A 23,641-nucleotide genomic window follows, 5' to 3' on the forward strand; every position below is an offset into this window, starting at 1 on the left:
TAATTTGTCACATAACTGCGGTTGCATCACAGCGGTAATTATTTTATAAATCAATTTAAGGTTAATTCATTTTTTGGTAAAGATCAACATCAGGTGGCTGAGATCTATATCATTGTTTAGTGGACGCATTGGCTTTTTAGCTTTATGTTTTCTTCTTAACTATTACTTGTCTTGTTAATGCTTTTTATATGGATTATTGAAAACTGATGTTTAAGATACTCAAGCTTGTGGGCAAGCCCCTGCCCCTATTCAAAACCCCACCCCCGCCACTCCTCACCCCCTTACCATGCCGCTCAGAGCACCAGGACGGGCAACTGTGCCACCCAGCCAGAGCCAGCCATGCTGCTGCGTAGTCTAGAGCACCGGGACAGGCCAGCAGCTCTCACAGCCCCGCCACCCAGAGTGCTGGCAGCGCGACAAGCTGAGGCTGCGGGGGAAGAGGGGACAGTGGGGGAGGGGCCGGGGACTAGCCTCCCCAGCCGAGAGCACAAGGGCTGGGCAGGACAGTCCCGTGGCCCGGATGTGGCCCGGGGGCTGCAGTTTGCCCACCTCTGGTTTAGAAAGACAAGTTGCAGTCACAAAGGTCTTTACTCCAAGGGATGGTGTTTACAGTAAGAAACTAAACTAACACAAGCAGAAAGGGACCAGAAGACTTTTCGGGGCTGGGGGTTCAAGCGAGTCCTACGATTCCCATACCAGGAGCCTCATCTTCCAGAGACAGCCTCTCCCCTGTGTCCCAGTTGTATAGCTCCTCTCCAAGCAAGTAGAAGGAAAACTAGTGTCTCCTCTCCATGAGGACAGCTGGCAACACTTGACTCAGCAGGGGTCCTTAGTTGTTTTACTAGAGTAGAGGAAGCAGAGTGCTCAGGGGGCAAGGATTGCAGAAGGGACCGGAGCAAAGCAGATTCACAGAGGCACATGGGAGTCTCGACTTCTTCCCCTTCCTTGTTGGGGTTGAAGCACCTACCTTCCCAAGGAAGTGCACATGACCCAGCAGTTCCCAGAGCCATGGCTTCTTTGCAGAACTGGGCCAGGAAAGTATTTTAAAATACGGACAACTATGCCCTTTTCCTGATGGTTTTTTTCTCCATTTCTTTCAAAACTGGGATCTTTTTCAGGGTTTCCAATTGGCTGTCTGTTCCCTGGGCCTCTGCAGCACACCTGCCCCCTCCACCCAGCCAGCAGGATCTGACCCTGCACCAAGGCCAGCTCAACAGGCAATGTATGCTTCACTCCAGCTGAGCATCTTGGCCAGTCACCTGCTTTTCTTCCACTTCTCTGCAGGTAAAAATTAAATGAAAGCCAGCAGGTGTGCACTGCAGATACAGAGTGACTGCTGTTGCAAATGCCCTGTTATTAGGAGGATGAACCTACATAACTATACTTCAAGGCCTCCTTCTGCTTCTTTTTATGCTGTATTTAAAAGCAGGAAAAAGCTCTTCCAGATAGTGGGTAAGAGGACATTCAGACTGGGAAATGTCATCTCTTACTAAACTGCATCAATCACTGCAATATTTAAACATTAAGATTTTTTTCTTTTAAATAAACCAACAACCTTTTATATTTCAAATCATGGCAAGTATTAGAAGATAGATTGCACGTTTGGCCAAAGACCTGTCATCACTATGCGGATGTCTGGTGCTTCAGCACTTAAGATAACCTCAAAATCCATGTTAATCAAAGATGATTTTTTAAAAATTGAAAACAATACAATTAGTGTTCAAATCAGGTATTACATAGACACCGCGTCCAAGCAACTCAAACAACAGTTTCAGCACTCAGAGCCCAGAGACTTGAAGATATGCTGCACATTGGGACATATGCTAAACTCAGACATTTCATAAACCTTTTGTGTTAATACAGTTGGTAATCATTTACTGCTAATGGCAATATGCAGCTAAGGACTTTTTTAAATTTGTTTTTTCTTTTTTTCAAATGAAGTTGATACTAGATGTTTACAGATCTGAAAACTGAGACACTGAAAGTTTGATTTGCATGATGGTGACTATAGTCTAGTGGATTAACAAGAGTCTGGGAGTCAGAAAACCTATATTCCAATCCTGCTTCTGACTTGCTCTGAATGTTAAATTAAAAGCTAATTTACTTGTCATTAAAAGTGGGGCAATAATATTTGATTAATTCACAGAAGTATTGGAAGACATAGTTAAATGTTTATAAAATTCAATATGAGTAGAAAGTATTATTAAAGCAAATCAACACCAGTGATGGGACAAAACTCAAGATCTCCTAGCTTCCAGCCCGAGGCTCACTTCTACTCCATATGACATTTGTCAGGCAGTAACTCTCACCATCATAATCTCTAACTCTTAAATTTCTCAAGTGTGACTTTGAGTAGAAATGGCTTTTTCAATTGTTTTGTTTTGGTTTTTTTGCAAACAGAGCAAAAAATATTGCCCAAAATGTAATAGAAATTTTATAGAATTTTGTAAAATATTTCCACATTTGCAAATGTTTTTGAAAACTCAACAGGCGGTATTTTGCCCAGTTGCAATCTACTGGAGTTAGATTAAAAATTATCCTATTCCTGCAATGTGCTTCAAGTAATACAGTCTTGCTGTGATTAAAATACTACCGTTTTAGCCTGTACAACTATAGTTCATTATGACCGTAGAATGCAGCATACAATCACCTGTAACACCATTGGCTAAATTCTGCTCTCACTTACCCCTGGGTAAATTCAGAGTGACTATAGGCTCAACTGAGAACTCATAACAGTATTTGGCACTATATTCATGAAGGTCATAGTTAACAGTGACTTCATGCTTTATGGTAAAGATGCTTCAAATATATGAAATCTAGGCAAAGTTGTTTCTAAAATGTACATCGCCTAAAGGCTTCAGATATAGCAACAGAAACTTCCTCAGTCAGATAGAAATTGATCAGAGGTAACAGTAGCAATTAATGAAGTGACAGCAGTAAATGTTTTTCTCTGTGCACATCTAATTCGGGGCGGGGGGGGAGGGGGGAAAGTGTATAACTGATTTGCTCCCATCAGTCCCAAATCACATCAAATCTCAGTGTGTTCACTCAGTCTTGTTAAAAATCAGGGACCATACAGAGACTCAGTATTTTATTAATATTAGCACCACCAAGTCCCCATCACAGTCACTGTGCAGCACTGCTAACTACCGTGTCCTTCAGCCATTTCTCCAGGAAAAGTCTCTCCAACCAGAGACTCAGTCTCCAATGGGCTCTATTAGCTAGCCCCAACACTTCCTTCCTGTGCTTTTAATTAGCCTCCCCAGCTGATGAGATAATTAGCTCATCAACTCATTAATCCCCAGTCTTCTTAGGCAATTAAGTACTCTCCTCCTCCACCAGGTCTTTCCTGGTGGAGCTAATTACTGCTTAAGTGATCAGAGTGTGGGGTCAGCAACTGGCTCTCAGTTCTCTGTCACAGACTCATACACAGGACCAAAGCAGAAACTAGTGGGAAATAAGGTTGTCAGGCATCCGATTTTTGACCAAATGCCCGGTCGAAAAGTGACCCTGGCGGCTCCAGTCGACACCACCGACTGGGCCATTAAAAGTCTGATTACCTGCCCTAGCTCCATGTGGCTCCTGGAAGTGGCTGCCAGGTCCCTGCAGCCCCTAGGTTCTGGGGCAGCCAGGGACTGGGAGGCTCCACGTGTTGTTCCTGCCCTGAGTGCCAGCTCCACAGCTCCCATTGGCCGGATAATGTGACCAATGAGAGTTGCGAGGGGGCAGAGCCTGCAGGCACAAAGACAGCGTGCAGAGCGTCCCTGGCTGCCCATGCTTCTAGAGGCCACAGGGACCTGGCGGCCGCTTCCTCAGAGCTGCAGTAAGCCCCGATGGGACCCTGAACCCCCTTCCGCACCACAACCCCCTGCCCCAGCCCGGAGTTCCCTTCTGTGCCCCAAACCCCTCATCCTTGGCCCCATCCCTAGCTGGAGCCCTCACCCCTGCCCCTGCACTCCAACCCCTGCCCCAGCCAGGAATCCCCTCCTGCACCACTGCCCCAGCCCAGTGAAAGTGAGTGAGGGTGGGGAAGAGTGAGTGATGGAGGGAGGTTGATGGAGCGAGTGGGCAGGGGAGAAGGGGGGGCATGAGAGGGGCCTTGGAGAAGGGGCGGGGCAGAGGTGTTCGGTTTTGTGTGATTAGAAAGTTGGCAACCCTAGTGGGAAACCTACATAAATGTAAGTTAAAGTTCTCATTTAAACATCCAAACATGTCTTTATATGTCCTAATAAGTTTCTTCTGTTTGAAAATACCCTGAAGAGGGGAATCCTCAAGGCCCTCGACAATCGTATTTGTGTTTGGTCAAAAGGTAACAGATTCCAGTAAAGTTCAGTGGAAAAGGATACTGACAATTCGAACAGGTCCAAAAAAGAAAAAAGAGCCATAAAAATTATTTGAAGTCTGAAAAAATGCCCTATGGTGAGAGACTTAAGAAGTTCAGGCAATTAAGATGATCAAAGGGTAAGATGTGACTTGATCATGATCTATAAGAAGCTACTTAGGGCAAAGATTTTTGATAGGAGAGAGATATTTACTCAAGCAGACAAAGATCAAGTAGCCGCCAAACTGCAGACATATTCAAACTGGAAATAAGGAACAAAGGTTTAACGGTGAGGGCAATTAACAATTGTGACAACTTACTAAGCCTTGTAGTGCACTCTCCATCACTCGACGTTTTAAATCCAGACTGAATGTCTTTCTAAAAGATTTATCCAGAAGTTATGAGGACTCGTACAGAAGTTACTGGGTGAAATTCTATGGCCTGTATTAGGCAGGAGATCAGACTAAATTATCATAGTGGTCTTTTTTAATATTAAAACCCATGTAAAAATCAGTCATTTTCCCTGAGGTGTAAAAGTCGGTAATATGAAGCGGACAAAACCATTGCACCAGAGGCCAGATGGTACGATAAAAAATGATGAACTGAACCCAGCAAGAAACATATCGCTTTACTCACAAAAGCCAACATCAGAAAGACCAGTCCTGTCACTGCCGTCAGTAAGTCACTTAATGACTGCAGATTAACATCTGGGGCTGGATGCTCAGAAGGAATTAGGTGCTCAGTTTAGGCACCTGTCACTTTTGGCTCCACAGTGATGCCCAAAACCTCCCCCCGAACACTGTAGGTGACTGAACACAGTCAGTGCTTAGGCGTTCATAGTTAAAGTTCCCTAAGCACATAAATTGTCACTGGTAAAGTGCCCTCGGTGTCTCAGCTTCCACACATGGACACATGCACTGCTACCTTACTCCAGGAGTCTGGGTGCCTATGTCATCCCTCAGCCCCAGAGTAATGCTCAAAACACCTGGGGATAGACATCCACACACCTATCATGTCTGCAGGGCCTGATCTAGCAGGTGTGCTCAGCCCACGCCTAACACCTGACTTCTCCCTACCACCACGGCGCAGAATGAAGGGCACCAATGAGTACACAGCCCCCCAGTCCATGCATAGGAGCCACATGGGGGCAACAGAGAAGTATCAAGTGAGTGAGAGAGAGGTGTCTGAGTCAGTGAGACAGAAAGCGAGAGACAGCAATTCGGGAACCCAGCAGACTAGATAGAGCTAGATGTAGGGTACAGATGGGAATGGGAGTTGGGTTAGTATGTAGGTGGACATAGCAGAGGTTAAGGACAGCTGAGGTAGACAGCTAAGGGGGGGAAGGGGAACCACCGATAGTCAGAGCAGGGAAGCAGAGAGGGTATCCTAGGGAGGGAGAGGGATGGCTGGGATTAAGCTAGGGAGGGGGAAGGACAACTGTAGGTGGAAGAGGGTGAGGGAGGGCTGCTTGGCAGAGAAGGGGCAACCAGACATACACCAATGATGAGCAACAGCACATTCATGCTGCAGCACTGTCCCCATCAGCTGCAACAAGATGGTGCCCCATCCTTAGCCCCAGTCCAAGCCTGATGGCAGCTGTCTATGAGGCCATCCCGAACCTACCGACCCTGCTGCAACTTCCTGGGCCTTTTATGGGGGGCATGTATGCAGTGCTACCATCTGGACCCAGACACACTACCGCACCAATGCTACATGCCGCACAACAGTCTCACCATCACCACACGCAGGAGCCATGTAACCTTCATCTCCAGGCGGATCAGCATAGCCCTGGCTGCACTGTCCTCGGGATCCTTTCAACAAGTCACTGCCCAGACCTTCAACATCACCTCGACCCTGGCCTTCAAGGTACTATGACAGTTTCTGGGGGTCACCATAAACCGTGGGGGAGAATACAGTTAGCTCCTTTCCAACCCAGCCACCCAAAGTTGAAATATGCTAGATTTTTACCTGACTGCAACCTTCCCACACATGCTATGGCTGGTGGATGGCAAGTATATTTCTATCAGAAAACCCCAGCACAAGGCGCATGTCTACATCTCCAGGCATAGAATGGATTCCATGAACATGATGGTCATCAGCAATGCACTTCTAAAAAGCCACTATTATTTACACTTGCCTTTCAGAGATGAGCACCATCACCAGACACCCGAGAGTGCCAACCTTGAGGACCTCCTCTGGAATCCCAGTGTGCAATGCATAAAACAGATACTTTCATTGACCTGCTCTCCTGGGACATGGAAGGGGGAGGTGGGTTGAAGGGGGCTAGGGCAGAAGATGAAGGGAAACAGAACCTTCCTGCCTTGTCATTGTGGCTCGTGCCTGTGCAGTGGTGCAAGTACTCCACTCAGCCAGCTGCCTTCTGTGACTGATGACCCATAAAGTGCCTTCCAATGTTTTCTTGAATCTGTCCTACTGCTATTACTTATGGCATGGTCAGTGACTGATCCACGTGGTGTCTAGCTCCCCAGTCTCCAGTACTGCCCTGGCTGAGAGGGTGACGGTTGCCACCCTCAGATGTTTGGGGAGCTGGGATGCCCAGGCTTTCCCCACACTGGACCTCCCCTTCACCTAGCAATCACCTGCAAGCCAACTTTAGCCTGCTTCCAAATAAGTCTACCCTTCTTCTTAATGTCTGCCAGTCCCTGTGACCTCCCAGGGCATTGACCCAGGAGCTGCATCCAACACCTGTCACTATCAGCAGAGCTCCATTTCTGAGGCCAGGCATGGGTGAGTTCCTCAGTGTGGCCTGCCATAAGGTTATTAATGGTTTCAGTTTCAAGCTCAGTGACATTAGGCCTACACTGAGCATGCCACCACCTCCACCCTCGGAGCCCAGTGGCTGCTCCCTTGCTCTGGGACCTGGGACTTTTCATGCTGGTGCTGGGGTGCAGGCCAGTTAGGCTTCAGCTTTTATTGGGTGGTCAAAAGTGGCACTGTACAGTGACTTCATGAGCCCATGCTTGTGTGTGCTGCTGAAACCTGATCCTTTCTCAGCACAGAGCAACTGTGTAATGCCCAAGTCCAGCCGCCTGGGTGCTACTAAGCATCTCTCTCTGCCATAGGCCGTTCAGTAGTTGCTGAACTCCTACCTTGTTTGGCTGCCTCTCTCTCTCTACAGACTGGCGGCACGCCAGCCTGACCTGGAGCTGGGCGCTGGGTTGCACAGCAACCAGCAGCTGGCACTGAGCCCAGCTGTAGAGTAATGCAAGGCGCTCTGGCGGCAGGGGAGAGGGAGGATTACCCGTGCCAGGGAGTTTTGAAGCAAAGGATTGCTCTCTGTTGAGGGTCAGGATGTGGTGTCTCCCCACATTCTTACTTATCTCTTCCTCTGGCTGTGTATGGCCCTGTTGGAGTGGTGGGGTTCCCCAGCTGGGTGCGGTGGAAGGGGGTGGGCTGTGCCTCTTCTGGGGCGGCTGTTGGTGCTGTGTCCAGCTGTAGGACTCCTGTTCTTCCCCTGCTCACTCTGTCCACAGCCCTGGTGAGTATTAGAGTGCTGGGCGTCCTATTGTAGTGTTCTGTGGGAGCTATGTATTGTGGGGGGGGCAGTGTTTGGGGAGCATGGGCGAGGGTGGCAGGGGTGCCTGGTGGGGTGTTGTTTTGGAGAGTGGGCAGGGGCCCATCTGTGCTGTCTTCCCTGCCAGCCTGAGGCTGCCATGTGATCCCAGAGTGTGTGTTTCAGCATAGGAATGAGTTGATGGTGGATTTTTGCAGTTGCCAGGTGGCACTGAGACAGACATTTGGATCACCAGGTCCTCTATGGCAGCAACTAGTCCTAGAGGGAGAACAGCCTTATTACAGCTGCCATGATAGGAGACAGCAGCCCTCCCCAGGAGGGTCAGATCAGGGAAGAGTGTTCTCTTGAACTGCTCTAATGCATAGACCCATGTGTCCCCTGCTGCCAGAAGGTGCAGAGCTTCTCTGATGTTCCCTGGAATGTGACTGAGCGTGACTGCTGCTAGAGTGTGTCTTGGCTGGGTCTGCCAGGTTGCTGAGCATGTGGAAAAGGGATAAGGCAGTGGGTATGTGTGTAGGGAGTTTCCCTTGTTCACACCTTGGTTGCTTTGCCCTCCTCCTTGTGTCTGGGACTACATGTTTCTCCAGTGATTTGGAAGGATTTTTAAACTCATCATGTGTAGAGTCAGTTGCCTGTGTATTTAGAGTCCTGGAGCAGAGGAGCTGCTCAAGTGAAATGGTGTTTTTTGAGAGGAGCGGTGTCCTTACTGTCCTTGCAATTTCATGTTTTAAGATAGCAGTTTTTAGGAGGTTCTGTACGTGTCCCTCTGATTACAACATGTGAAGCTCAGTAGAGCTGACTTTCAGTGGGTCTGTTCCTCTGCTTGACCATCAGAGTTGGAGAGGCTGTCATGTGCATGTCAGTCAAGGCTGACATGTGTGGGTCTTGCCAAGTTTCTGGGCTGGAGTGAACACATCCTTACAGGTATTCACTCCTGACTTCCATTGACATCCATGGCAGTTAGGCACCTACATACGATTGTCCATCTGGCCAATGGAACCTCACTTGGTTTTCTTCTGAGCACCACTGTGTAAAGTGGCTAACTCTCCCCATTCATACCACTGGAGCCTAAGAGGCTAAATCAGGCTTTGAGCAGCTCCGTGCTGTTCCTGTGATATTTTTAGCAGCCTAACAGTTAGGCAGTGTTACACTCAGCGTCACAATGCTTAAATCCTTTCAAGCATCCAGCCACTGCTCCATAGGAATACTGCTGAGATGAGAGTAGAAATGGATGTTACTGATGCCTTGAATTCTTGGCTAACCAGAAGTTAAAACAGACAGACTGAATGGAGACTCTCTCAAACCCCTGGAGAAACTTCACCAGATGAATCATCTGGACTGTTAAGATGTTTTAATGTCAAATTGCATATATTTAAATTTATCCATATAGACTCACTTTGGTTTAAATCTTGGTCCTTTTCAAGTCCATGGAAGCTTAGCCATGGACTTCAGTTGAAACAGGATTTAGCCTCTTTAACATTAACATTTAGAATAGGCCTGATTCTCTTCTCACTTAAACTCATTTTACACCAGTATAATATCATTGAGTTCATTTACCACTCAAAAGAATAAACCCTGTCATTTTCTGGACAAATGTATTCTTATATTGAAAAAGATACAAAACAAGAGAATAATTGCAATGACCCTAAGGGATATCTGAATTTACCTAGGGGAACTGAGAGCCAAATCTGGCCAATAACTCTAAAGCAAAATGGACAAAATTGATCAGAATGGCATGACCTGGTAATATACTTATCCAGTTTCTTTTGCCAGTCTGATGTTCAAACAAATCATAAATGGTGTGTTTGAAATGCATTAGTTCACTGGAAGGAATCTGCTCTCAGGTCAGGAACCGAATGACAAAGCGTATGCCTTCAGGCATTTACCTTAGGATTGTGTAGCAACCTGCATGGATACACCCTACTGAAACATATCCAGATGATCTGGTTCATCAGGTCAAAATAATCTTTGCTTCCAGTTCTAAAGCCACCCAACGTCCCCTAAAGACTAAGCATGCAGTACACTTTTAAATTGGTAGTGACTGCAGAATAATATCAAGAAGAGCTCTGTGTAAGCTCAAAAGCTTGTCTCTTTCACCAACAGAAGCTGGTCCAATAAAAGATATTACCTCACTCACTGTTTTCTCTCACTCGAAACTGGCAAGACTCCATTATGAATGTACAGTACAATGATCCACCTTTTCAAAAGTATGTGCTGAACTGAGAATCTAGTGTGAGGGGCCAAAAAAACCCCACAGAAACCTCTTCATTCCTGTTAAACCTTCTCAGGTTTTCAGGGGCACTTTCCTAACTCTCATCCCTTTGAAGTTGATAGTAAAACTCCCATTCACTTCAATGGGAGCAGAGTTAGGTCAGTCATGAGTGCTTCTGAAAATCCCACTCACTCATCCATCCAGTAATTTAACCAGCGAATCTGCTCTTCCAGTTGGATTAATTTATTTTTAGAGCACCCAGAACTGTGCTTGATGCTTCAGAATACAAAGAAAAAGCCAGAGACCCAGACCCTCAAAGTTTTTTAGGTGCCTAACTCCCACTGTGGATGCCTTTGAGGCTCTGGGCCAGAGTCTCTTTATGAAAAGCTTACAGTCAAGCTTTTGAATGACACACGAGAATAATAAACCAAAAAGGGGAAGGGCTGAGGCAGGACAAGCATAGGCGCCGGGACTGGAGCACCCACTGGGGAAAAATGGTGGGTGCTGAGCACCCACGACAGCCCCCCTATCAGCTCCCCCTTCCCCCCGCCACAGATCAGCACTTCCCACTGCCACGAACAGCTGTTTTGTGCCATGCAAAAGGGTGGGGGGTGGGGAAAGGGCAGAGGTGCGACGACATGGCACACTTGGGGGAGGGATGGAACAGGGCAGGAAGGGGGGACAGGAAGAGGCAGGGCCTTAGGGGAAGAGGTGGAGCGGGGGCGGGGCCTGGGGTGGAGCTGGGCTTCAGCACCCCTCCGGCACTTTGAAAACTGTTAATGACACAATGATATAGTCACACAGTTATGGCATGTGCATATCCTGGCTGTTCCACTGTTTGTAGTGTTTTCTTTTACCCCTGCTCAGTTAAACACTCTTCCAACTGCCCCCTTGATTTCCCCTTCCGGTCCCTACATATTACAGCCCCCCAACCACATTTCCTAATCTCTTCCTCTCACTTCCCTCAGGACAGTAAACAGTCCTTTGCTGCAGACACAATTACACCTGGAGTCTGTTACTAATCACGTCTGGGGAGCTCCTGAGCTCCAAGACTAGTGAAGGGGTCTCTCCTAGTGCTCCTACTGCTGCTGCTCTTCCGCCTTTCACCCTGGGAGGTTTGGGGGAGGGAGCATCTCCTGTCCATGTGGTAGCTAGAGGGAAAAGGCTAAAGGTCCTACTTCCCTCAAGATCCCCAGTCCCTGAGCTTCTGGCCCTCATTGTTTAAAAAAATAAAATTAATACTGAAAACTCAACTAGGCTACCGCATTAAGATTCAACTCTATTTGCACCAAGGGTCAGTCCCTGATTAGGGGGGTGTAAACATGTTGGAGAGCATTTTTCCTATAGATAAATCTCCACACAACATCCTGCTACATTTGCCCACACAAGAGCTAATCCAGCTCCCACGGAAGTCAAATGACTGAAATGGGACTTAGATCAGCCCAGAACAGAGATCTTGCTTGTATTTCCTCTTAGTGCCAAACCTAGCTAAACTATACACTAGCAATTAGATGGCCAGGAGCAAATAGTTTGGAGCTTAAGCAGAAATATAAACAACTGTTTTCTCTTCACTAAAGAAACTATTAGTGACTTCTCATAACTGAAATATGCAGTGAAGAAAAGACATACTCTGGCTCTTCCCTACCCTTCTCCCAGTGCAGAAAGGTCTTTCCTGTTACCGCCTTCTCTTTCCTTTGCCATGCCCTGCAGAACGTACTTCCACTGCCTCCCTCGCTCCCATAACTGACCTGAATCCACGTGTCCCTCCCCACTTGACTCTGCTCCACAACACAAACCACCGAAACAGCTGTACCTCTAGTGAAATGGGAGAAGTGGGTGTGTTACATGTGTGCTTGTCCTGACAGGTGACTGGTTGCTGTTGTACTTGCTGAGAAAGGATTTTGGAGGGTTAGTGCAATGTCAACCCTCGCCAGACTGGTGTCTCTCCAAAGGAATTAAGATAAGCAGACAATAGAAAAAATATAAGCAAACCTCTTTGAATCTTTGTACAAAGGATTGGCGGGGCTTAGTTCAACTAGCCGCGAATGACTAGCTGCCCCTGGAAACTATTATATTGTTAACATAAACTGTCTGGAAATAATTGTGTAGGTTTATTGGTTAGGTTGTCTCAATACTAAAGAATCACAGTATGTATTGCATCTACCATTTTAGAAAAACATCCTGGCATATGGGTGGAGACTAGAGTCTAAACAAGTGAGCAATACTGTATGAAGCCAGAATATGAGAAGACATCCTGTATACCATGTCACAAAGGAACTTCCTCAAAGGAATGTGTGAGGCACCTCAGCCAGTGACAACCAAGGAGCTGTCATTATCTCTCAATGCCTGTATTGGCTGTCTGGCAAGTAGGTATGTGTAGTATTCAGTAAAGTAGTTTTCCTATCAGTTAAACATCCTCAACTCCTATTATCTTCAGTTGGTGAGGAAGATGGCCATCCCCTACTTGGCAGGAGGCCAATGAGCACCTTGTTGGATCGGGCCCCTCAGTAATGCCAAAATGTACTTATTGGATCATGTTAAATATTTGGATTTTTAAAAATGAAATAAATAGCAAAAACTCAGTTGTGCTATGTTTTAATATGCTAATTTCTTGGGTTAAGGTGCCGAAGTCCCATGTTTAGGCTCCCCTGCAATCCACAAGACTCCCACTGAACCCTGCAAGCACCTAAACTCACTCAGCGCCTATGTTTTCAGGGTAAAAGTTCCTTAGTGTCTAACTTTCTCCCTCCTGCATGTGCACTACTGCACATCCAGATGCCTATCTCCTAAGTCCCATAACAACCGACTAACTAGGAAAGAAAGGCATTTGGCTGCCTACCTCACATGCGGGTCCTGAGCTGGTAGGCATGCTCAGAGACTGCCTACAAGAGCAGGTTCCATTCAGAATCTGGCCATCACAGGAGAAAGAGGAGGTGGTGGTGCTGCCACCCACAGTATAGTTTTTATCCCAGTGGTTAGAGCAGTCACCAGGGATGTGAGACACCCAGCTTCAACTCCCCACTCAGGAAGAGGAGAGAAAGGATTTGAACACAGGACTCCCACATCTCAGGCATGTGCTGTGACCACCGAGCTATTGGGATATTCTGATGTGAGGCTCCCTCACTTTCTCCTGTTGAAACTCCTCTCCTGTGGAACCCCTTGCCTAGCATGCTGGCATTTGTGGGTTACAGTCAAAGGCCCTTATCTCTCCCCATTTATTGTATAGGGAGCCATGGTGCTTAACTCTGCCTTTTTGGATTGCAGTGTTGTTCCTGTGATTTTCTAGGCACTGTGACACTTAGATCACTTTGTGCATCCAAGCTAGGGTGACCAGATGTTTTTTGTTGGCTTTGTTGACTTTTGTTGGCGCCAGTGGATGCTCGCGCCCCCCTGCCCTGGCCCCGCCCCAACTCCACCCCCTCCCTGCCCCTATTGGACCCCTCCCCAAATCTGCACCCTGATCCCACCTCTTCCCCCAGTGTGCCGCGTTCCTCCTCCTCCCCACTCCCTCCCAGCGCTTGCCGCACGAAACAGCTGTTTTGCGGCGCAAGCGCTGGGAGGGAGGAAGGTAGGGGGGAGAAGCAGGAAGTGGCTGTGTGCTCAGAGGAGGAGGCGGAGGTGAGCTGGGGCAAGGGGGATGGGGCGGAGAGCTGCCGGTGGGTGCAGAGCACCCACCAATTTTTCCCCGTGGGTGCTCTGGGGCTGGAGCACCCACGGAGTCGGCACCGATGCCAGATGTCCCGATTGCACAGATTTGGGACATATGCCAGATGTCCCAAATAGCACACTCTGTGCTTATTGGAGTACCAGGACTGTTCCTTCCTAGCGCCTCACGGTACAAACAAGGATCCCACCAGTTCTCCCACCTTCCACACCAGCTCACAGATCTGGCTAGACATGGCAGGGTGAGCAGACTGCCTCATAATGGCCGTAATAATACTCATAAGGCATAATGCAGAGTCCACACTTGCGCTTTGTGTGGAGGAGCTCCTTGAGTAATTGTGTAACCTTTGGCTAGTGTTTACTTCACAACCCCACTCCTAATGCTCCAACACAACTCATATAGTAAAGCATGAGACCTAGAATTCAGTCATTGAGGATCTTCAGCAAGGATTGCATAGAGTCAATCTCCTCACACTCAAGTCCAAAAAGAACAAAAGGAATTAACTTAATTCTTGAGTACCAACTTTATATAATCTTATAATGCTTAAAAAAAACCCCGTAATTTCTACTAACAAGGCTACATCATAATCCACATAATCTTCAGTGATACATAAATATAAACAAAAGAAAAATTAAATCTAAACCAATCAGAACCCACAGAAACACTGCAAGAAGTAGCTCAGAGTTCTAAAAGCTGAAATTGAGTTCATCTGTGTCAGTTAGAGTCTTTGTTCACCAACTCTATACAGTCTGCTGTGTCAAAAGCACTATAATAATATCTTCCCTCCTCTTGCTTACGGAAATCTCCAGTTGGAATCCATGCAGATTCTTTCTCCTCCTCTAGTGGACTATGGAATTACTCAATTAGCTAGTCAGCTAACTAATTAACCAGCCAATCAGTATTACCTATATAAATGAAAAACCCTGCTGCAAAATGCTACAGAGTTAGGGGAAATGAGACTGCTTTCTGATCCTATGGCTGAGCTTCTCCCTACCCATGCAGGTCACATGTCTTATTCTAAAGCAGCTGCCCTGACTATGTGCTTTCAATGGAATTTATTAGTCCAGCTATAGGAAATCTATTGAAGATGCCAAAATCACCACACCCAATTCCAGAAATTTCTGGGCATGGAATGCTAATTGTGCATCAGCCTAGCAATAGTGATCTAGAGTAGACACAACTCATTCCTCTCCCCTCCTTCTCTCTAGATCTCTTTAAAAGAGCCCTATTAGGCATGTGGGTTAGAATGCAGGCCAGAGGCTAAATGTCAGAGTCTGGCTCCTTGAAGAACTAATAATCCAGCAAATAAATACACAAGTAGTGTCACACAATTCACTGGCACTGAACAGGTCGGGAACTTTCTTCTTGCCATTAACGACATTCCGACTTCCAGAGTCAGGAATCACTACCAAGATGTATAGAACATATGAGATCCATGTTCAAATGTACTGACATAATGTACAAAATGAACAACGCAAGTCTTGACTGCTGGTGCCATAACCAAACTTTTACCGTGTAGTAATTAGGGATTTGTAAACTGATTTGGGTCAAAGTAAGAGCCACGCCCATCCTACACTGAAGTCAAACCAAAGTATGGACATCAAAATAAGTTAAATTTAAAAAAGAAAACACTTCTACATAAGCCTGCACTTCCTGGGTTTGGCTGAGACTGGAAGTACCAAAATACCACAAAAAAGGCAGCTGTTCTAATGTTTCCAGCCCAAACTGTGCATCAAAAAATTGAGCTAACAGCCTCAACTGCTTTGGATAAGAGCACAAACTTTTGAACAACTTTATCCAAACACAGCTACTGAATCTTCTGAGCTTCACTCATCCCTAGCTGTCATGGAGTTCTCTCATGACTCTGCCTGGCTCAGGAAAGGTAGTCTTTACATTACAGGTATCTATGGGACAATAGCTGTAAACTGACTGACGTTGCAGACTGGCGGGGGAATCTCGAATAGGAGTAGGGAGGTTATTTTACCTCTGTATTTGGCACCGGGGCGACCACTGCTGGAATATGGTGTCTGGGTAAAGGTGCCAGAGTGGCCTACAAACTTGTGGGGAGGATTTCCTTGGTGCAGAAACAGAGGGAGACAGACTTAAGACTTCCCTCTGGGCTTTGCCAGAGCCAGAGGCTTTGCCGGGGCCGGACTGCAGCGTGCAGTGCTGTGGAGATTCTGGGCAGCACTACAATCCAGGTGGCAGCCCTTGGAGGCTGTTGTAACTTAGGGTACCTCTACACCAGTGCTACAAGGTGTAAATGCAAGTTCAAGGAGACACACCTCTAAAAATAGCGTGTTGCTGCAGTGGCTAGCGAGTTAACTGCCCTGAGCACATACCCATCCAAGGCACTCTACATTTAGCACAGTAGCTCGCTCAGAGCTAGCTGGAGTGTGTCCTTTCAAGCTGGGAATTACACCCTAACTTTGAAGTGCAGCCATATCTCTAGATAAGCCAGGTCCCTGTCTGGAAAGGGTTAACCAGCAGCCTGAGGCTTAAGGAGTCTCACCCTGCTGCATCTTGTTAAGCTTGAGAAGGGAATTTAAAAGGGGGAAGCCCAGCAAAGCCGACAGGCTGCATTGTGGTGTCTGGCTTATGTCAGAAGCCAAACGAGTGCTACAGCCTGCTTGAGGCGCTGGGTAGGGAGAGAGTGTGCTAGTCTCTGGGTGGTGAGTTTGAAGCTCAGGAATAGCGGGGTTGGCATGGGCACAGTTTATTGCAGCTGGTGCTTTCCTGAAAAGAATGGGGCCAGTCACTGAGACTCTGTGGGCTGAAGATTTAGCTGTTTTATTATTTTCTGTTGGACGCTAAGCAAAGGCCCTGGACTTTGTAAAGTAGCCTGGCTAGAGAAGACACTGGGGAAACCAGAGTGGAGCTGCTGCAACACCACTTCTGGTCATGCAAGAGAGTGCTAGAATGGTACCGGTGTGACAGGTCCCCAGGAGGGTCTGTCTCAGATACACCAGGAGCAGCCCGGGATTGGGAGGGTGCAAAGATGGCCCCACCCTCTCCCTAGGCTGTGAGTTCTGTGCTGTCACCTCACTGTGTTGTGTCCTTAGGAAGGTGTGGTTGGTGGCAGAGAGGGAGAACTGGCTATTCCAGTGGAAGGCAAAGATCTGCTGGAATCCAGCCATTCATAGCAGCTCTCCCCTTTTTCCTCACACTCCCTGATGTCCTCTCAAGTGCTGCAGAAGGCGAGGCACTGTTGCTCATGCAGGCTCCAGACACCAGTGAAGGAAGCAGGTGCCTGGGGCTGCCAATAGAAAGGGGTGGCACTCCGTATGTTATTGGGGCCGCACACCCGGGTCTTCGGTGGCAATTCAGCGGCGGGTCCTTCATTCCCGTTCTTCCTCTTTGGCGGCACTTCAGCGGCAGCTCAATCGGGTTTTTCTTTTTTTCTTTTTCTTTTCTTCGCCACTTGGGGTGGCAAAAAAGCTGGAGCTGGCCCTGCATGCAGCAGTACATTTTGCATTTTTAATGTACTTGTTCCTGAAAAGGGAACGTGCTGCACAGTCAGGATATCCTCTGCACACTACCTTCTCTTCCTTTACCATGTCCCTTTCACCCCACTCCACGGCATTGCATAGCTTCTGTGGGGCTAGCAGCAGCTATGCTAGGAGGGGGATACTTCTACAGAGATACTGTTTCCTTCTAGGCAGGTCCCCCATTGGCTCTGCTTCCCTCCTCACTGTGCAGCAGAGATGGACGATATGTTCCTTTATGACTTCCCATAAGTACAAAGGACTGGAAGAGACCTCCTGGGTCATCAAGTCCAGTCCCCTGCTATCTCAGGCAACCATATCATCTAATCAAATCCTTATCAGCCTCTTGCTATCAACATGTCTAGTCTTACAAAAGTCTGCTGCTTTTGGGCTGCAACACTCCCTTTTGCTGAGTAACTCAGCACAATCTCAGAGCTAGGCTCATACTGCTATGTGACCTTGCAAGTCTCCTTATTGTTGGGTTAGCAGAGCCTGGCCGAATCCCTGCAATAACGCTGCTGGTGTGAGTTCAGTTTCACAGAACAACATGTATTTGTTACTCGGCGAGGGTACAAAGGCAGCGTTCCTCATGCTGCTGGTAAAAAACAGCTTCCCTTCCTTCCCAGGGCAGGAAGTGCATACCCCCTTCAACTTCCTCTCAGAGCTACTTACTGAGATGGGGTCCTTTCTCACTGAGAGAAGCCACACCCTTAGGGTTGGGTGTGGATACACCACATACAGACCCAGCCAGAACAGAAACTATTACAATATTCAGCCCTGCATTGGAATCCCCCAGGCTGCATTTATGCTGTATGGGATCATTACTAATCACTAGTGCCCTTGTATTCAGAGCAGGGTTAGACAAGGCCCCTGTTAAGGAAACTTTACATAGACTTTTGCTGTCTTATCACTTGATTCCTTAAATGCTGAAGTTCTCTCTGGGTGTTTGTTAGATTGTTGTGCTCCCAAAATAGTCTGTTAAACTACAATAAAAAGGTGTGGGGTCGGAGGAGGTGTTGTTGGGAAGGCCACAACAATTTTTGTTTGCAGTTCTTAATCCTGAAATGCTCTAAGGACTGAAGAAAATCTGGTTGCTCTGGTGTTTGTCTGGAGACATGCAGTTCGGTGTGAATTACTTCACAGGGAAATCTTGTCTTTTAGAATCTTCAGCCAATCAGGTTTTTCAGACAATTAAATCAGAGGATCAGTTTGCTAATTTGACTCTGAATGTTCAGATTTAGGCAGCATAATCTCTAGTTCCCATAACGTTGCCTGTAGCACCTTGCAGCAGTTACCTCACTTTTATTTTTTTGTGTTACAAATAGTCAGCACATACTATATGTGTTTCACTTGTGTTTGTTTTGGGCAAATACCTGTTTCAGGGTCTCTGTCTATCGAAACACATTCATTCGGGGCAATGGAAGTTAGTAGCCTTTTGCTAAAGTAAACCACCCACTGCACTGTCCTCCCATTCAAAGCTGTCAATAATGTGAACCTGAGTCATTTTATTTTTATGGCACTCTGTCTGAAGAACGTGTAAATATTTCTGCTATCTAAGGGTTAAGATTTCAAGTAAATGATTAACCATGCTCTTGCATTATGCACTTTTTCATTTACCCTCCTGTTTCATTACATTCCCCCTTCTTGTACTAGCCATCACGTACACAGCTAAATTCTGTATTTATCTGGGCAGTAGATTGTTACAGTCCTCTGTTCAAAAGGTATATGGCTGAAATGCTGTCAGTGATCTGGACTAGGCAATAATTTAGTTTCTGAGAACAAAGGATGCTGTCTGGCATTTGCTATGCATCACTTGAGTGAGATTAATATGGAATTCCAATATTTAATTGTAAAAGGTTAGTATGAGCGTATGTAAGGATCTAGATTGCATGCATTTATAAATCCAGTGTACCTTTTCTTGGGGGGAGGGTGTTGGGGGAGAACCCTAATATCTAATTGCATTTATTGCCTGTTGCTGAAAATGTCTCTTTCACACAAGGTAATACTCCTGTTCCTTTGCTCAATGCTACTGATTAGTAGTGTTCTGCGTGTTAGCTAATATTCTGTATTTATTTTTATGAAAGGCAGTGTGGCCCAGTGGCTAGGTCATTGGATCAGGACTGAGGACACCTGGCTACCATTCCTAGCTTTGTCTCTAGCCTACAGGGTGACCCTGAGCAAATCAATTCATCTCACTGTGCTTCCATTTCTCTGCCTGTAAGTGGGGATAATAATATCGACCATCTTTGTAAAGTACTTTGAGATTTACAGACAAAAAGTGCTATGTAAGAGCTAAATAGAGCTGGTTGGAAAGTGGAATTTCCTTCTACACAAAATGCCTACTACTCAAAATTTGTTTTTGTTCTAAACTAGAAGAAAAAGCTGAAATTTCAAAATTCCTTACAGGCAGGAAATTCCAAAACATCTTAATTCAGAAACAGTAAAACATTACATTTTGGTAATGTCAAAACAGAATATTAATGGATATTCTATATTAACATTCGAATACAATATACAAGTCAAATTGAAATGATAACATTGACTTTCCTTTTGAAAATGTCAAAAATAGACACATGCATGCTAAAAGTTAATCTTAGACAAAACTGGACTTTCTGACAGAAAAGTGTTCCACCAAGAATCTTCAGGCAAACTACAGCAAACTTTTTTTTTTTTTTTTACAAATCTAGGGGATAAAATAAACGTGACATGAATCATACGCACTGGTGTGCTACCAGTGAGCCCATTTGTGTCCAAAATAGTCATGTGCAAGGCAAAAGTGACATAAGGCAGGCCATATATCTTGTCCCTCTTTCCCCCATAAACAGCAGAACAAGTGAAATGGTTGGGGTCAAATTCTACTCGCACATATGTCAATGTAAATCCAGAGTAACTCCTTTGATTTTTGGATCTATACTGATAGAGTTGGTGCGTGGTAATAGATGCAAACTGAGATAATGGTGGTGGTTTCCCACACTTCCCATGCTTTGTATATCAAATCCATCAAAATGACTGTACTGGCTCTGCAGTCAAGCATGCTAGCAAAAGAAGTGACTGTAACACCACATATGACTTATCATTCAGCATGCTTTCAATTTCGCGTGGTTTAATAAAGCCAAGGGAGAGGCTCTGGGTGTGGGTGACACACCTGCCTTGTTTTTGTTTTTCGAGGTTGGCTGCTCAGTGTTTTCCCTGAACAGGAACACCTTGCTCACAAGAGCTAGTCTCAGTCTCGGTGCAGTTAGGCCACAATCTGAAGAGATGAATTCTTACACCAGTGGAGGCTAGTGATGGACTTATTACTGATGATAATGAAACAGTTAATTTTTAATTGCTCATATTAAAGCAGCTGTTTGACAGAGGGCTAGATTCTGATCTCAGTTACACCAGTGAGATTGAAATCAGACTATGAAGCCAAGGTCTCTAAGAGTCACGTAACTCTGCTCTTTTAAAATAAGACCAACATCACGCTGAACACAAGTTTCTCCTCAGATGAACTTGCTCTTTAATCTTCAGGCAGCCAATCCTGCTATTTGCATTTGCTCCTTCCTTACTGAAGCAATACCCCTATAGTGGTGGTTTTGCTTGTGCAAAGACTGCGGGGTTTAGCATGATTATAACTTAAAACATGCTTACACATTATAATTGAGGTCCAGCATGTCTTGTTTGAGATACAAAGACCTGAAATAGATGGATGTAACTATGACACTGTGGAACAGAGAGGTAGAGAGAATTCAGGACTGTTCTGTACTACGTAACTAAAGATAGCGCCCCAGTTGCATGATACAGACCTGTTTACGGTACATGGTACTTACAGGGGACCTGCAAAGATTTCAGAAAATATGAACTAACAGCAGGGTTATGAGTGCGATGAAGGCTTCAAAAGAGCCAAGGAACCAATAAATAGCTTAGTTTATAATTAGATATTTATTATCTTTACCAAAAAGTCCAGGTTTCCCATCAATAGGCATTTGTTAACTCACTGCCTTGTGTCTCATTCTGGGATGTCACAAGTACCACTCAGCCTTTCTGAACTGTGGCTCTGACCTATAGACTAGTGGTTGCCAGTGGTTAATGCAGCACCGACTATTGTGAGAAAATCACTCACCACTCTGGTTTAAAGAAAGGGTTGGCTTTGTTATCCATGCCACGATCAGGCTAAATATCAAATCTCGCATAACACAGAGAAGTGCTTCCAGTGCTAGGAGCCATAAGATAGAGGGGTATAGAGGGGAAGCTGCTGCTATTCCAGTCTATATGTTGCATTAGCAGTAATGGGGAGACTGCAACACAGCACTCCAATCCAGGGCCAGATTAACACAGGGGCATTAGGGGCTGCAGCCCAGGGCCTTGGGCTAAGGGGGCCCCAGCAAAAATAAATCCATAATTATATACAATTCAGTGGTCACCAAGCCGTCGATCGCGATCGACTGGTCAATCCTGGAGCCTCTGCCAGTCGATCGCAGTCTCTGGGCTGCTAAAAGTCCAGCAGCGCAGCAGGGCTCAGGCAGGCTGCCTGCATGCCGTGGCCTCACGCCGCTCCTGGAAGCAGCCGGTTGCTGGCCCGTCTCTGTGGCCAATAGGAACCAACCAATGGGAGCTGCATGGGCGGTGGACGTGGGCAGCGCACGGAGACACGCTGTCCCCCTCCCTCCAGGGCTGTGCAGAGACGTGCCAGCAACCGACCGCTTCTGGGAATGGCGTGGGGCTATGGCAGGCAGGCAGGCAACCTGCCTGAGCCCTGCTGCACCACCGGCCGGGAGCAGCCTGTGGTAAGCGCCTCCCGGCTGGAGCCTACACCTTGCACCCCCTTCTGCACCCCAACCCCCTGCCCCAGGTCAGAATCCCCTCCTGCACCCAAACTCCCTCCCAGACCCCGCACCTCCTCCAGCACCCCAATCCCCTTCCCCAGGTCAGAATCCCCTCCTGCCAAACTCCCTCCCAGAACCCGCATCCCTCACCCTCTCCTGCACCCCAACACTCTGCCCCAGCCTGGAGCCCCCTCTTGCACCCAATCTCCCTACCAGAAAGAAACTAATATAACAGCTGTTCTAAGAAAGAAGTAGGCTATTTTGAATTAACTTAACTATATTCTACATGTTTTAAGACTGAAATGTAACCACAGAACAGTTTTTTGTTAATTAGAAGGCAAGTTTAGTATAGCATTAATAGCCTTGATTCCATAATTGTGATCATTTTGTTTTAAATTAGGAAAAAGACTTGTATACAGGGGCCCCACAAAATCCAATAGCCCCGGGCCCACAGGAGAGTTAATCTGGCCCTACTCCAATCAGTCCATTCCCCCTTTTGTTCCTGGCACACAGGTAACATAAATATTAAGAGTATATCTGTATGGAGCTAGTACAGGTAGAAATGCCAAGGTACTTAGTTTTGACATTTCCTATTATATAAGTATTGAAGCATTCCACAACCAGTATATGAAGTCAAGTCAGTGGTTAGGGTGCTAGCGTGGGACACAGGAGACCGGAGTTCAAGTCCTGGTTCTGTCTTGAACCACCTGTATGACCATCAGTAAGTGATTTTTAGTCTCTCTGTACTTCATTTCCTCCTCTGTAAAATGACGATAATAGTACTTTCTTACAACACCCCTGTGAGATAGGGATCAAGGCACTAAAGATTTTGAAGTTCTCAAATACTATAATAATACCTGAGATAAGTAGTATAATTGACCACGGTATTATACTAATCTTTCCCAAAGGTTCTCCCCATCCCAGTAGTTGCTCACGAGTTAGGATTCTCTTGAACCTTATCAGATCTGGTCAAATTTTCCATAAAAAAATCTTTTCAACAAAAAATGTTTATTAAATGGAAATTGTCACAAATGACTTCCTGATCAGCTCTTCTCATAACTACCACCACCTTTAGGAGTTTGTTTCTCTGCCAGGGAAAACATCTTTAAACACAAATTGCCTGAATCAACATTGCCATCTAGTGGAGAACTAGATTCACTGTTAAAGAGTATTTCTTAAATAAACAAAGAGATACTTTGCCCATCTAACAGTTTAAAGAGGTTTTCCTATTACACAGACCACCTTCCCCTCTCTCTCTTGCAGCAGTCACAAACCTTCACGATCACAAGGCTCAGCTACTGTAATTGGTTCTTGGTAGCCCATGTCCGGAAGTCCACACAGCAATGAAACAGCCCTGGAGCAGTCACTATTAGAACTTATCAAACAGGGTAAAATGATTTTTCAATTAAGAAACAGGGATGTTAGTTTCCTCCATACAGTGAGTATATCCCTACTTTGCAATGGGAAAACTAAAGCACAGAAAAGTTAAGTGACTTGCTCAAAGTCACAGAGATATTCGAGTCCAAAACATGAATCCAAGGGCCAAAATTTTCAGAAATGCATGTGTGCACTCCTAATTCCATATTTAACTAATTAAAGGAGTTAGTTGAAGCTGC

At 46.1% G+C, this 23,641-nt stretch overlaps 1 long non-coding RNA gene across 1 annotated transcript in view; it reads left to right on the forward strand.

Moving 5' to 3' along the window:
* Window positions 1–7,739: 7,739 nt before the first annotated feature.
* LOC140910683 (uncharacterized) overlaps window positions 7,740–23,641 on the forward strand; it is a 29,052-nt gene continuing 13,150 nt past the window's right edge. Inside the window, exons 1-2 of the long non-coding RNA XR_012158693.1 lie at window positions 7,740–7,820; window positions 12,241–12,438. This is a non-coding gene — a long non-coding RNA (uncharacterized LOC140910683). The remainder of the gene's footprint in view (window positions 7,821–12,240; window positions 12,439–23,641) is intronic.

Source organism: Lepidochelys kempii, chromosome 4 (genome assembly GCF_965140285.1).
Source record: "Lepidochelys kempii isolate rLepKem1 chromosome 4, rLepKem1.hap1, whole genome shotgun sequence".
Lineage (NCBI taxonomy): Eukaryota > Metazoa > Chordata > Testudines > Cheloniidae > Lepidochelys > Lepidochelys kempii.